Consider the following 16020-nt stretch of genomic DNA (forward strand, 5'->3'; position numbering starts at 1 on the left):
CTGCAAATCGATTGCCCCGCGACCGCTGCCAAACGCCCTCGCCGTGCCATCCGCGTCGCGTCCAGGGCCCCCCGTCACGGCGGCTTAAAAAAAAAACGCCACAGCTCTCACTCGACACCCATGTGTTCTTATTTCGGGGGTGAGCGTGACGGAAGCGGGGGGCCCCAGGTTGAGGCGTCCCACCTGGCCGCCTGAGCCGGCGGATCACCCGACAGCGGTCATGGAGGAGGTTGGTGTTAGTTGTAACTGCAATTCCAGACCTTCACCTGCCAGCCTCCCTCACGTTTTTTTGTAATAATCACCATCACCCAATACTTTATCCGACTTTATATCACCCGGCGAGATTGTTTGAATCGTGTCCTTCCAGACCCATTGAGTCATGCTGCTGATTTCAACATGATTGTATAACATTTTGATGACGTTGGGAATGCTATTTTGGAAGTTTATGGGATTAACCATTCCTAAATGGGTCTGGCATGACTGTATTTAAAAAAAAAAAAAAATCATGAATTGATTAAGCATTCCTAAATGGGTCTGGCAGGACTGTATTTTTAAAAAAAAAAGAGTCATGAATTGATTAAGCATTCCTAAATGGGTCTGGCATGACTGTATTAAAAAAAAGAAGTCATGAATTGATTAAGCATTCCTAAATGGGTCTGGCTTGACTGTATTTAAAAAAAAAAAGTCATGAATTGATTAAGCATTCCTAAATGGGTCTGGCATGACTGTATTAATAAAAAAGAAGTCATGAATTGATTAAGCATTCCTAAATGGGTCTGGCATGACTGTATTAATAAAAAAGAAGTCATGAATTGATTAAGCATTCCTAAATGGGTCTGGTATGACTGTATTAAAAAAAATAAGTCATGAATTGATTAAGCATTCCTAAATGGGTCTGGCAGGACTGTATTTTAAAAAAAAAGTCATAAATTGATTAAGCATTCCTAAATGGGTCTGGCATGACTGTATTAAAAAATAGAAGTCATGAATTGATGAACCATTCCTAAATGGGTCTGGCAGGACTGCATAAAACAAACAAACAAAGCGTCATGAATTGTTTGAATCAAGTCCTCCCATACCCTTTTAGGCATGGTGCTCTTTCCAAAAAGTATTCTTAACAATTGTCACATTGGGGACACTACTTACATTCACACTTACTTAACATTATGTGCCGAAATGAGAGTAGCAAGACTGAATGTGTGGAAATCAGTGATGAGTTGTTTGAATGGAGACTTAACAGACCCATCTATGCATCCTGCTGTTTGCAACACGGATTTCAGACAACTTGTGATCATTTCAGGACATGTAGAATGCTGTGTGATGAGTTCTTTAACTGAAGTCCAGTCAGACCTATTTAAGCATGCTACTTTTGTGAAGTTAGAGATGCTTTTTAAGGGATCTGGCCAGTTGGTTCGACCAGACCCGTTTAGGAATGCTGCGGTTTCCCACTCAAATGTCTATTAAATTTCAGTGCAGAATTTTAGTGAAAGCTATTTTGAACATTTAAAAGGATGTCGAATTATTTGAATGGAGTCCAATCAGACCCGTTTAGCACTTAGTAGCACATCGCTTTGCAGACCTTAGCATCTATCTCAAGGTACCGCTTGAGTGCCTCTCCCAACACCTTATCCGACGTCTCGCCGCGAGATGGAAGCGTGACAATCGGGAAACAACGGCTGTTAGTTACAGAAAATGCATTAGCGGCGTGAGCCGGGCCAGAGGAAGTGGTGGGATTACGGCGGGCGAGGGCGAGGCCAGCGCGGGCGAGGGGGGGGGGGGGGGCTCCCTCCTGCTCCCCCCGCAGTAAAGTGTCCAGATTTACAGTCCCTCTGGGGGGGGGGGTGAAAGACACGGATACGCCGGTCCTCATCCCGTCAAAAGTGGACAGCTCCTGATTTTAAGATCATCTTAAATCAGGATGTGACAGATGTCAAGGGGGGGTTGGGGGGGGGGGTCAGAGGGCAGCAGAGATTGGGTTCGTTTGGAGAGATGATAATCACTTCATTTGTTCAAATGCCAAATCATTTCTAGTGACGAATATCGGCGGATCGACACATTTTTCATTCGTATTGTACACGTGCCGGTCGGTGGTTTATGACGAATGCGACATATTTGCAAATATTGACATGTTTTCCCAAAAAGATATTCCTTTATTAGTCCCACAAGGAATTGGAATAGGGCTGGGATTGAAAATAAATAAATAAATCGAATAATCGATTTCAAATCAAAATGTGCATATATGTTTTATACCGTTTAATTGAAATTTACTGTTCACATGGATTTAAAAATATTTTCTAATATTTATGAAAGACCAGATTTGTTGCACTTTCAGACAATTCAGAATCTTTTTAATTTATATTTACAATTGTTGAATTGCAATTAGGGAAATATTTTCATCCTTGCTGACGTCAATCTTTGTGTAACATTTAAGTAATTATAACGCGTTACTTTCATGAATAAACTCAACCAATTAACTCGTTCACTGCCATTGACGGCTATAAATGTCAAAAAATCATTTGAACTATTTCTGTTAGTTTAAGTTTTTCCCCCACTTTTGTTAACAAGAGTATGAAAACCTAGGAAAAAAATATTGTACATTTAGAACAGATATAAAATTTGTGATTAATCGTGAGTTAACTAGTGAAGTCATGTGATTAATTGCAATTAAAAAATTTAATCGCCTGACGAGATGAGTATTAAAAAATAGGGGTGTCAGGCAAATACATTTTTCAATTGTAATTAATCACATGACTTCAATAGTTAACTCACGATTATTCACAAATTTTATATCTGTTCTAAATGTACAATAAAACAAATTCTAGGTTTTCATACTCATGTTGACAAAGTAGAAAAAATGTTAAACTAATAAAAATAGATGAAAGGATTTTTTGACGTTTATAACCGTCAATGGCAGTGAATGAGTTAACTGTTACTGCCTCCATAATGCCATAATTCCATAAATAATCAATATCAGATTGAATTGAAGTGAATGGAATCGAATGGGATTGTTTTTTTTTTAATCGAACTGAACTCTTGTGAATCGAAATCGAACCGATTGAGGAAATTAGAATCGAATCAATTGGAATTAACCCATAATGGTGGATGTTTATGAATATTTATTATTATAATATTAATATGTTCAATATATTGGTATGTATTTACAAATATTGATTACGTGTTTAATGAACATGCTTGTGTTTTATAAAAATATTGATACATTTGACAAATATTGTTAAGGTTTTTTTTATGAACACTTATAATATTAGATGCGTCTTAAAAATATGGCTTGATGTTTTATGACTATGAGTTTTATGTGTTACGAATACCGGTAAGTATTTTTACAAACTTTTGTAAGTGATTTACTGATTTTGGAATCAAAATAATAGACTTGTTTATGAATATTGGTCTGTTTTATGTACAGTATATTGACACTTGTTTTAAATATATTTGGATATTAAAAAAATATTTGACACGTTTTATGAAAATGAATTTGTATTTTATGAACAAAGGTTTGTGTGCACATTTTCAAAAAAAATTTTTTTTCGTTATTGCTAATCAATGTATTTATTTTGAGTCTGAACGATTCCGCTAACCAGTTTGTCTTTCACCTCACGGCATCGTTTCCAAGTCGTGGCGGCGTTCCTCGGAAAACCACCTGAGCAGAAAGAGGAAGCGCTTTGCGGCGAGGGTCTTGACCCCTCTCATGAGTCAAATGGAGCCCACCCCCGAGGAGACACGGGAAGGTTCCGGTCCTGCCAACAAGGTGTGGAAGGATATTCGCGAGGGTGGGTGGTAATTTGGCTACGCGCTGTCACTCTGGATGCACATCTGTATGGATGTGAGGGGGGAGGGGGGAGGAGGGGGCACATCTGCTTCCAAACGGCACCTGAATGTCATCCTAAAAACGACGGCCGAACTGGAGGAGTTGCACAAAAGGTTAAATCCGCATCATGCGGAACGTGAGAAAAATTAAGAGCGTATTCTGCCGTTAATCCCGCACATGGCGAGCGGATGCTTTTAGCGCCAGAGATTGTGTTTTCTTTTTTGGCCAAAACACAGATGATGTCATGGGAGCGGCGTTAGCGTTCCATCTGATATTTCACTTTAATGGAGCGGCCTAAGCAGGCAGCCGGCCCAGTGAGCCCGGGCAGCGCCGACGCACATTTGGCTCCACTAACGACGGCAATTTCATGTCTTTTTTTTTTCCTGGTATCACATTCCCAACACGGCGGTCTCTTGCTTGTGCAGCTTCGCTTTGATTTTGCCGATGCTATCGTGGTCATGTAAGACACGACGGGTCTGGTGGGAAAACTGTGATGAGTCGTGTGAATGGACTCCTAGCCGACCTTAGGCATGCTTTTTCAGCACATTTTTTTGGGGCACATTTTTGAAGTGAAGTTAGGAATTCTATTTTGAACATTTAAAGGTACAGTGTGTAGAATTTAGTGCCCCCTAGTGGTGACATAATCGAATGCAACAATTTTGAAGCACATGCAAGCCTACCAAGAATTACTACCCATTCTTATTTGGACAGAGGAAGCTAGCAAGGGTGGCTAGCAAGAACTAGCTGGAGTGGCTAACAAAAGTAGCTAACAGGAGAAGCTAGCAAAACCTAGCGTGAGCAAATTGTGAGACAAGCTGCTGGAGCCCGAATCACGGGACTCAAGGACAACCGCCTGCAGGCCCCAGCTGTGGAAGGTAAGCGGCGATCGACTCGGGTCCGACACGATCTGCGACGACCACCAGAGGCGAACTACGGCCGCCAACTTCTTCTCCTTTGGGTGTTCAGAGCAGAAAGATGGCGACGTAGCATGACCTATGCAATATTACTAGACTTATGATAACCTAAAAAATAATGTACGTTGATGTGGTACGACATTTTTTTGCTTGTTATTTATGGAGGACCAAAACTGCCAAAATTAAAAATAAATAAATGACTAAATAAATGACTAAAAGTGAGAGAAAAAAACTTATACTTATAAATACATTTGTATTTAATTTTTGAATTATATTTTTTTAAATCCGTTTTTATTTTCACTTTAAGTCATTTATTTATTTAGTCATTCATTTATTTTTAATCTTGGCGATTTTGGTCCATACCACCAGGATGAAATGTTATTCAAATGAGGGGGCGGTCCTAAGCGTGTCTTAAGTTTTATATATATATATATATATATATATATAGAGCGAGAGAGAGAGAGAGAGAGAGAGAGAGAGAGAATTTTTACATTTTGTTAGGGAAGCTATTGTGATCATTTTCGGGATGCAGCATGCCTAAATGGGTCTGGTAGGATAGAGTTTGAGGAAATCTGTGCGATGGGGTTATTTGAATCAAGTGCTCGCAGACCTGTTTAGTCATGCAGCTGTATTTTAACACACGTATTTCAAAAAAAATTTCAAGTTTGGGCCACCCTTCAGGCCCGTTTATACACGTGGCCGTTTGCAAAAGGTACATTTGGTGGAAATTGGGGATGCTATTGTGAACAATTAAAGCAACACTAAGGAACTTTCAGTTTTTCGTTGATTATGGCGCAGCCATATAGACAAAAGCGGTAATGTTATGTCTGAAGGAAGACCACGTTTGGCATGAGGACAAGCGCATTCCGCCGTTTTTGAGCTCGCGCCGGCGAGTGAAAACCGGAGCATGCAGCATGTCAAACGTGTCTGGTAAGAGTGAAGATGTGAAAATGTCCTATCAGACCTATTTAGTACTTAGAAGCAGATGCTTGGTGGCGCTAAAGCACACGCTCGATTAAAGCGCCTAAAAGAAGCGATTGAGCAGAATGGAGCCCAAACGGACGGTCCCGGGAGTCTACCCCCCCCCCCCCCCAACAGAATGGAATTTCCACAGCCGTCTCCCCGCGGGATGATTTGCTGTCAGGCGTCATATCGCCGCGGAGTCACCTCCAGTTAAAGTTACAAGATGGACGACAGGGCGCTCGGATCGACTTTCTGACACGGCGAGGAGCGCGTGAGATGCGGCACGAATTATCGCCGATGCAACGGGAATGACTTTCGCCGTGCGACGGATAAAGTTTAAGAGTCGGACGGGACGGTCCCGAGAGGAAGACGAGGAGGAATTGGGTGGGGGGGGGGGGGGGGGGTAGCGGGGGTGGTGACGAGGTTACAGGGAACTTCTCTGTTGAGCCTTCATTGACCACTTGATGGATGCTCTGTAACCAATGGAGGTAAAGAGCCCCCCCCCCCCCAACCCCCCCCCCATCTCAAAAGTGAGGCGCGCACACACACGGCAGATTAACTCTGGCTGATTTATGAAGATTTTGCTCAGGAGAGCAAACAGCTGGAGAAGGACAAATACCACAAGTGGCAACAACATAAATTTAAGGCACTCGTTTGTGAAAACGATGACGTGCAGCAGCATGAGGCGCGCCGACGATTACATTACGGACACCAAAGCAACTTCACTCTGGGACTATTCAGCAACACTCGTTTACAAATATTGCTAAATGTTTCACGTATATTGGTATGTCTTTTACCAATATTGGGGCTCAAATGGTAGAGTGGGTCGTCCAGTGACCGAAGGGTCATCTGTTCGATTCCCAGCTCAGACTGTCCGCTGTCCAATTACCCTAGATTGCATCAAGGTAGCCAAATATTATGATAGATATATATTAGGGGTGCGAATCTTTGAATGTCTCACAATTCGATTCCGATTCTTGGGTCTGCGATTCGATTCCGAATCGATTTTCGGTTGAGAGCGATTTTTGCTTCAATTTATAGATGTTCAAGGACTCGTAATGATCTACTCCAGTCTGACCCGCTAATGCTAATTAGCGCGCTACTCGCGGCACTTTTATCACTCAAAAGATCGGTTCCACGCTGCAAAAAAAAAAAACTTTTATTGGAATAACTTGATCGTGACCTTTTCCTTCTACTCTCTAATGTGGCTACAACTTAACAGCGTATCAGACCGCGTGGAACCACACTGCCCCCTAAGTGGCCAAACCGGGTACAGCATGAACAGCGCTCCCAATAAAGGCACACACAAAACAATTGAAATAAAATCAATTTGGGGACATTTAAAATCGATTCTGAATCATACTAAATGAGAATCAAGATTCTTATGAGAATCTTTTTTTTTTTGGCACACCCCTATAAAATAGGTACATACTTTTTAAAAAATGCATGCGAAATTGTACTGAAAAAAAACACAAAACAGTGTGGCTGCGAAAAGTGAACCACGTTATAGCAAGGTAACACTGCAACTAAAACTCATTAAAATGAACAGAACCACCCCGAAAACTAATCAAAACTAACTAAATTTAAAAAACAAAACTCAAAATGAAGTACAAATGAACTAAAATGAAAATTCCAAAACTATAATAACCATTAGCGAAAAGTTCGAGGCTTTGTGGATCTTGCCGGCGCCATTTGTGAGGAAACTTAATTAAAATCAATTCTGAATCGTACTAAATGAGAATCGCACTTCTTATGAGAATCGATTTTTTGGCACACCCCTAATATATATATATATATATATATATATATTTTTTTTTTAATTATTATTATTTTTTCTTGTCATGCTCCGATTGTCTCAGTTAACAATAAAACCCCACCGACACCCTTCAGCTGCGTCCCCTCAAAGCAATCCGATTGTTACAATCTCCGCGCTGTCGACGCGCACCTCACAAGCGCGCCGGAACGCTTGCAAGCACTTGGCCGCGTGTTGTTGCAGGTGACGATGTCGCCTTGTGCAAACAGGCCCCGTCCCACGACCACACTGGGGAGTCGGCATCAAGGGGGAAAAGCCCCGTCGCCGACGAGCGCAACGTCGCTGGGGCCCGAGGGTGATTCATTAGCGTCACGCTGGGAGCAAAGACGCGCGGCGGCCGCGACCCGCGCACTTGTGACGGGGGCCAACGCGGGTTCATGGGAGCACGCGGATGACTCCATCGCCCGACTATTGATCATCATTTGGGAGAAGCGTGGAGAAATGAGTCAAACTTACTCACTGGAAGGAATGTCCAAATGAGTTGGGGGAGGGGGGGGGCATTGTGGGAATTGTGAAATAATAACAATAGCACTTTTAGGTGACACTGGAGACTTTTTGAGTGTGAGCCAAAAGGAGGTTTAGGAGTTGTAGCGCCAGTCTCGGTTATGGTGATTAACTGGGGATGGGATGGGAAAAAAAGGGGGGGGGGCAACCAGTGGGGGGTTACTTTAACTGTGGGTGGCAAGGAGACAAAACACGTACTACGCAATACAAACTACCACTACAAGAATAAACACAACGCTCGTTCAACTTTACCCTTTAGAGGAATGTGTTTTCCAAAAATGAAATATGCAAATTTATGATCAATATTGGTACGCGTTTTACAAGTATAAGTATGTACAACTTTAACAACATTGGTATTTGTTTTACGAATACGAGTTACTTCCCGAGCAAATTTGACTGCAGGGAACACAGCAACCAAGAAGTGCACTTTGGGGGGGGTCACCTCGGGACTTTTGGGGGGGTCACCGGGTCCAGTATTTCGACGACAGGAACTCGTCTTCAAAGTTTGTTGCACGGGAATTTATTGTGCTCATTAAACGATGAGTTGACTCATCGTTAATCACGTGTTTCTTGGTTTCTCGTCGGGAAACGGGTCGGTTGGGGAGTCACTAGTCAGGTTTCCATCTAATTATTTAGATTTTTTTTAAGAAAATTTATGTTTGTTACTTCTGTTTCCATCTGTTCTACTTTTGCAAATATTGAAAAAGACTCCGCCGCTGTAGGTGGCGCTATATACACCATTAAGAGATGTGAGCCACCAGTCATTTAAAAGAAGAAGAAGACCAGGAAGTGACTGCGACTTTTGTCATTCTTGATCAACCGTAGCAATTCTTTGCTGTTTTCCATCTAAAATAACATTAATATTCACTTTATTAATAAATTCCAAAAAGGTTTCTGTTTCGTCCCCCCCAAAAAACACTTTACTTTATCATCAGACATTGCTTTATATTACGTGTGACGTAATATAGCTAAAATTAGCATTTTCCTTTTTTGAATTTCTGGCGTTTCCATTTAGTTTTAATTTCGCATTTCTTGAAAATTTAAATAAAAATGGGTGGATGGAAACCCAACTATTGTCAATTAGTCGACTTTCATCCTATTATAGTCGACTACAAAAATGTGGAGGACCTCTCGAACCAGGAACAAGAAAACAAGGGACTTTTAGAGGTCCATTCTGCTTCGACCACTAAAAAAAGAAACAAAGAAATGTGAAAAAGTCGTGTCGATTGCTGTAAATGTTGCCTATCACAATGAATGCCATCTCGCAAAGATGTGTTTTGAAGCACGCGAGATGGGACGCGGGGTGGTGGTCTGTCTTTGGGGGGGGGGGGTCGTTTAGCTCCCTACCGGCGACCACTGTGGGTGGCAAGTAGATAAAACGGCAAGGTGAAGCCACAATGTTTACACGGCCTGTTTGTGGGCCGCAAGCATCCTTCTGTCTCGGCTATGTAGCACGGAGACGCTAAACGGCCCCATAACGGAGATTAGCGCTGACAAACGGGAGAGCAAATGCACTTTTTTTTTTTTTTTTTTTTTTTTTTAACCTCCGCCAGGGAGGTTTTGTTACTCTTAGGTTTGGTTATCGAGAAGGCAACAAAAACAGGCCGATATTTCTTCTTCTATGACATCTTAAATGTGGAACCCTCCCTCCTGGAGGTCCACGTTAAGTATGGGAGGTCCCACCTGTCCTGCCCCCCCCCCCCACCACCACCACCACCACCCCCACTACCAATCCTGAGCGGCGGGTCATTTGCTGACGAGGTGGTCCTCGCTGGGCCTCAGCCATCCACGGCAGGCACAGTGTGGAGCGAGGCATTAGAAAGGCTCCGCCTTCCAAACGGGGGACGAGCAGCCACCTTGTACCTCCATGTGTGCCCCCCCACCGCCCCCCACCCCACCCCACCCCTCCAAACAACATAAATATGCTGTGGATTGTGTTGGCCGTCTTTAAAAGACGTGTTGATTTTGCGGCGTTTCTTGAATACAATTACTTGATGACAAATTCTTCAAGTTACTCAGTACTTGAGTAGATTTCTCAATGAGTATTACTCAAGCCATGATTTGGATTCGTGCAACGTGATCCGTGGCTGCTGCACATCAGTCTCACGCAGCGTGACTAAGCCTCCAGTAACAGGAGCTCCGGCCCACCGTCATCCCTGCGGACCCTCGTGTCCTACGCGGCCGGACTGCCGTGGAACGAGCCCCCCCCCCCCCAAAAAAAAAAACCGCAACCCCACTCCCAGTGGCGTCCGCGGGGACCCCGTAAAAGCAAACAGTGAGGTCATCTCCGGGCTCTGGTCGGGCCAGCCGGGATTACGCTGGCTGGCAGAGACGCACAAAAGGAGAGTGAACTTGGATTAAGTCATTAAAGTGCAGCCCAGGGACGCAATTTACACGCACTCGCGTGTTTTTGCTACCACTCATCGACAAGCTTGACTTCTTTTGGTACTGGGAACTCAAAGTTTCCTCACAATTGGCGACGGCAAGTTTGCTTTGAGGGAACGCATCTGAAGAGTGTCGGTGGGGTTTTATTGTTAACTAAGACAATCGGAGCATGACAAGAAAAAAAAAATTTTTTTTTTAAAAATATATATATATATATTAGGGGTGTGCCAAAAAATCGATTCTCATAAGAATCGCAATTCTCATTTAGTACGATTCAGAATTGATTTTAATTAAGTTTCCTCACAAATGGCGCCGGCAAGATCCACAAAGAATATTATAAGCCTCGAACTTTTCGCTAATGGTTATTATAGTTTTGGAATTTTCATTTTAGTTCATTTGTACTTCATTTTGAGTTTTGTTTTTTAAATTTAGTTAGTTTTGATTAGTTTTCAGGGTGGTTCTGTTCATTTGAATTAGTTTTAGTTACAGTGTTACCTTGCTATAATGTGGTTCACTTTTCGCAGCACAATTTTAGTACAATTTTGTATGCATTTTTTTTACAGTATGTACCTATTTTATAGGGGTGTGCCAAAAAAAATCGATTCTCATTTAGTACGATTCAGAATCGATTTTAAATGCCCCAAAATCCATTTTATATTATCTTGCCTTTGTTTGTGTGTGCCTTTATTGGGAGCGCTGTTCATGATGTACTCGATTTGGCCACTTAGGGGCAGTGTGGTTCCAAGTGGTCTGATACACTGTTAAGTTGTAGCCACATTAGAGAGTAAAAGGAAAAAGTCACGATCAAGTTATTCCAATAAAAGTAGTTTTTTTTTTGCACGTGGAGCCGTTCTTTTGAGTGATAAAAGTGCCGCGAGTAGCCTGCTAATTAGCATTAGCGAGTCAGACTGGAGTAGATCATTACGATTCTTTGCACGTCTATAAATTGAAGCAAAAGTCATTGTCAATCAAATCATTTTGAATCAATCAATCGCTCTTAACCGAAAATCGATTCTGAATCGAATTGCAGACCCGAAAATCGGAATCGAATCGTGAGACATTTAAAGATTCCCACCCTTACTATTTTATACAATTTATGAAGGTTTCAACCTTAAGAATGTTGAAACAAGAGAGAAAATGTAAATGCCTCGATGAGAAAAGTGCGGTGAGGGCTTTTAGAGCCTTAAAACATTTATAAGAAATGTAAAACATAAAGCTAACTTTTTTTTGGGAACCTAACCTCAGCGAAAAACGAGTTTCCATATTAGTTTTTGTTTAAAAAAAAAAAAAAGTGCATTACTTGTGTGCAATATTTAATAAACACCACGACAAAGTCTTAAATTGCCCGGAACCCAATTTCGAAAATAATTCTTAACAATGCTTCTAGAATCCGGAATGGGAATTCTACATTTGTGTTATCTCTCTCACAGCATGTTTATAACAAGCGCAGAGTGAAACATCCCGCCTGACTTTTGTTTCCCCCCCCCCCCCCCCCCCCGCATGCACCTGCACACACACGCACGCGCACGCACGCACACACATCCTGAAACACAAGCTCCAATAACATCCACGGAGGTAACACTAGAATTTTTATTGTATCAAACAGGTGGCGCCGACCTTCACGCCCGCTCAAATGTTGGGCACCAGGCACGCTCTGAGTGTGTGTGTGCGTGCGCACGTATTTCACACCTCTGGAATAAATTTTTAAAAAAAAGGAGTGACACGCGCACGCGCACGCACGAGCGCACGATCGATGCACAATGTGTGTTTGGACGGTAACATTATTCCGGGTGATTTTTTTTTTGGGGAAGCAACCTGTTGAAAATAATTCAAATCCTGTGTCAAAACACACACACGCAGAACACACACACACACACACACACGCACACACACACACACAATGCATCTTTAGGCCCATTCATCAACATGAGCGGGATAAATTGTAGCTTAAGTGTCCTCAATTCAAATTAATTTGAAGTATGGTCAGCATTAAAATACAAAAAAATAATAATAAAAATAATAATTAAAAAAAAAAAAAAAAAAAAGAAGAGAGCAATGATGATGACATGTCAAATCGGTAAAATTACCGAACGAACAATACTGAGCTCTCCAGGAAAATAAAAAATACTAAAAATATCAATCAATGTCAACAGCATTTTGCATTACAACTATTTGAAAATGTAAAGTACAGAAAATGTAAAGTACAGTCAATTATTTTGCAAATGTGCTGTAATATTTATCAAATAGATTTTTTTTTTAAATACATATTTGAATACAATACAGTTACAAAAATACATTTGTATATTACCACATATTCAAATATAACCATAAGTGATTAATAATGAATTGTTGAATGCCGTATGAGTGTCCCATAAATGACACTTCAATAAATTGACTCAATAAATGTTGTGGTTGTGCTTTTGCACCCTTTCATACTATCGAGCGTGTGTTTTGTGTGGCACTAAACATTTTTGCACTATTTACAGCATTATAGCAATGACATTTTTTTGGGCAGTGAACGTCGGCGCTATCAGCGAATTGAAAAATGCAGTTTTTTTTTTTTGTTTACATTCAAATTCCAGCTTGCGCGAATAATATCATGCAATCCATTTTTCTTGGTTTATTTATCATGATTTATGTTTCATCTCATGTACACCGCCGTTTTAAAAGTGCTGTATAAATAAGTTTGGATTATTTGCACTTGTTCGTGACCTTCAGGCGCCAAAAATAAAGCGTATTCTACAACCCCCGCAGCTTTAATTATTACTATGATATCAATCTGTCGCCAAGTTCATTCCCGAGCAGATAAGATAAAAAAGGCGTAATTAAAGTCGGTCACGCCGGGTCATCAAAAATGATCAGCACGAAGCATCAGCGGGATCAGACGGCGGTTTCGGGTGACAAAGGTCCGTGTTCTTTACCCACCGTGGCGCGGCTTTGCTACGTGTTGTTTTAAACGCGGGCCATCGCGCCGCATGATGTCAACGCCGACATCCATCAATATCCCGTTAGATTCCTCCTGGAGCCGCCGGCATTATGAAAAGTCTCGTTTTCGGTGTAACGCCATCCGCTTTGTTGTTTGGCGGACGCTCGTCACCCTGGCTATCGAAGATTCCCGTTTACAAACCATAAGCGCACACGTTGGGGGGGAAAGATTTGTACCTTCTGCCATCGAGTGGAAGAGCATTCGCTGTCAACTTACTTTTGCTGTATGCAGAATGGCATGTGACCAACACAAATGGCAAAACCAGGTCCAGAAAGTAAAAACTCTACCACAGTTTGGCTTTAGCCCCTCGTGCTAGCTAGCTAGCTAGCTACCTAGCAGGTAAACAAGCGCCCAGGGAGCCAGAGGTGGCAAATCCAAGTCCAGAAAGTAAAACTCCTGCCACAGTTTGACTTTAGTCCCAGATGCTAGCTAGCTAGCTAGTTAGCGACCTAGCAGGTAAACAAGCGCCCAGGGAGCTAGAGGTGGCTAATCCAAGTCCAGAAAGTAAAAACTCTACCACAGTTTGGCTTTAGCCCCTCGTGCTAGCTAGCTAGCAGGTTAACAAGCGCCCAGGGAGCCAGAGGTGGCAAATCTAAGTCCAGAATGTAAAAATCCTGCCACAGTTTGGCTTTAGCCCCTTGTGCTAGCTAGCTACCTAGCAGGTAAACAAGCACACGGGGAGCTAGAGGTGGCAAATCTAAGTCCAGAAAGTAAAAATCCTGCCACAGTTTGACTTTAGTCCCAGATGCTAGCTAGCTAGTTAGCGACCTAGCAGGTAAACAAGCGCACGGGGAGCTAGAGGTGGCAAATCTAAGTCCAGAAAGTAAAAACCCTGCCACAGTTTGGCTTTAGCCCCTTGTGCTAGCTAGCTCCCTAGCGGGTAAACAAGCACATAGGGGAGCTAGCTAGGGAGCTATCTAGCTAGCATCATGTGTTTGAAACTTTCATGTCCTCAAACCGTACTTATCGTTATCATAGCGGTAACACTAACGTGATGTTAATTTCTGTCAAGAGCAGAGAGTAATTTTGATGAATGATTCTGTTTCATTTTATTCACTCGTAAACCAGTCAACTAATCAGTTCCAGCCCTACAAGGTTGTCTTGACAATTTACCACACTGTAAAAAACTAAATTTGTATTTTATGGCCCAAAACAGACATTTAAGTTTGAAACTTTTTGAAATATACTGTAAATAACGGCCATTTATGACACCAATGCAAGTTGATTTTACAAATTGAGTGTTCTGCATCGCAGTAACTCGTAGTTGAGTTGAGTGATGTTGGCCTGCATCGTTCTGATAGCGAGCCTCAACCGTATCTATGACAACAAAGCCTGACGGAATCCTTTTTATTTTGCACTTTGCATGTTTTGGCTGAGCGCCTCCAGACGTGAGGTCAACGGGGGCAGACGAGATGGCCTATCGTCTGCCCGCTGAGTCCACATCAGTCTGTCTCGGGTGGGTTTGTCCTAATCCGTCACTTTCCTAAATGAAGGCTGAATCAATTACAAGTCGACGACGATACGCCGCCGTTATTACCAGGGCGGCCCGTTACGAACGCGGCCAAAAAGGAGCAGCAGCTGCCTAATTAGCCCCGCCGTCCATTCGCGAGAACGACGCTATTGAGTCATAACGCCAACGCCGCCAGTTCACGGAGAGTTAGCCGCCTGCTCCTCCCCGCCGCTAATTGACAGACTTCAGCCGCGAGCACTTTGAAGCCAATCCTACCCCCCTCCAGCCCCGAGAAGCCATCAGGGGCCTCCCTCCCCGACCGCCTTTGAAACCCAAGCCCGCCGTGTCGGCCGCCATCTTGGGCCGCGAGTGAGAGGAGCCGTCTGTTAGCTTAGCTCAAGGGGGGTGCGCTTGCTCTTTATTTTGTTTTGGGTCTCTGAGCTGACTTTATGAGGAGGTGTTTGCGTACCAGGCCCGTTTGGTGTGTTTCTTTTTAACATCAAGTTCAAACATTTCGAGAGAGTTGGGGTGCTATTGTGACCTTTTTTAGGTTGCAGCATGCCTCAACGGGTCTGGTAGGATTATCAGTCCTACCAGACCCATTAAAGCAGGCTGGATACTCAACAAGATCAGCCTTTTTTCTCACAAACCTAAGCGCCTAAATGGGTCTGAATTACCAAAACAGCAGCATGCCTAAAAAGGTCTGGCAGCATGGGATTAAAAACAACTCATCATACCGTTTTTGACACGTTCAACCCTACCTTTCAGACTTGTCTAGGTATGCTGGCTCCTGAAAATGATCAACGTGAAGACCACAATAATGTTTTTTGTTTAAGCAGCAGCATCCCAAAACGAGTCTGATAGGACTGAAGTCAAAACAACTCATCCAACTGATATTTTAGTCCCTCCAGACCTGTTTAGGTATGTTCCATCCTTAAAACGATCACAATCGCAGTCCCAACTTCCGAAATTATTCAAAATTTACGTTATAGTAGCAGAATGCCTAAACGGGCCTGGCAGCACTGGATGATAACAACTGATCCCACTATTTTTTTTTTTTTAACACTTTAGTCCTATCAGAGCCATGTAGGTATATTTCCCCCTTAGAGAGAGAGAATGTTTGAAATTGATGTCAAGGCATCAACATGCCTAAACAGGTTTGGTAGAACTGAATTAAGCAAT

General features: G+C 42.5%; 1 long non-coding RNA gene across 1 annotated transcript in view; it reads right to left on the reverse strand.

The window, feature by feature from the left end:
• Window positions 1-16020, reverse strand: part of LOC144035396 (uncharacterized) — a 43570-nt gene that overhangs the window by 14419 nt on the left and 13131 nt on the right. The gene's annotated exons all lie outside the window — the stretch shown is intronic.

Source organism: Vanacampus margaritifer, chromosome 15, assembly GCF_051991255.1.
Source record: "Vanacampus margaritifer isolate UIUO_Vmar chromosome 15, RoL_Vmar_1.0, whole genome shotgun sequence".
Taxonomy (NCBI): domain Eukaryota; kingdom Metazoa; phylum Chordata; class Actinopteri; order Syngnathiformes; family Syngnathidae; genus Vanacampus; species Vanacampus margaritifer.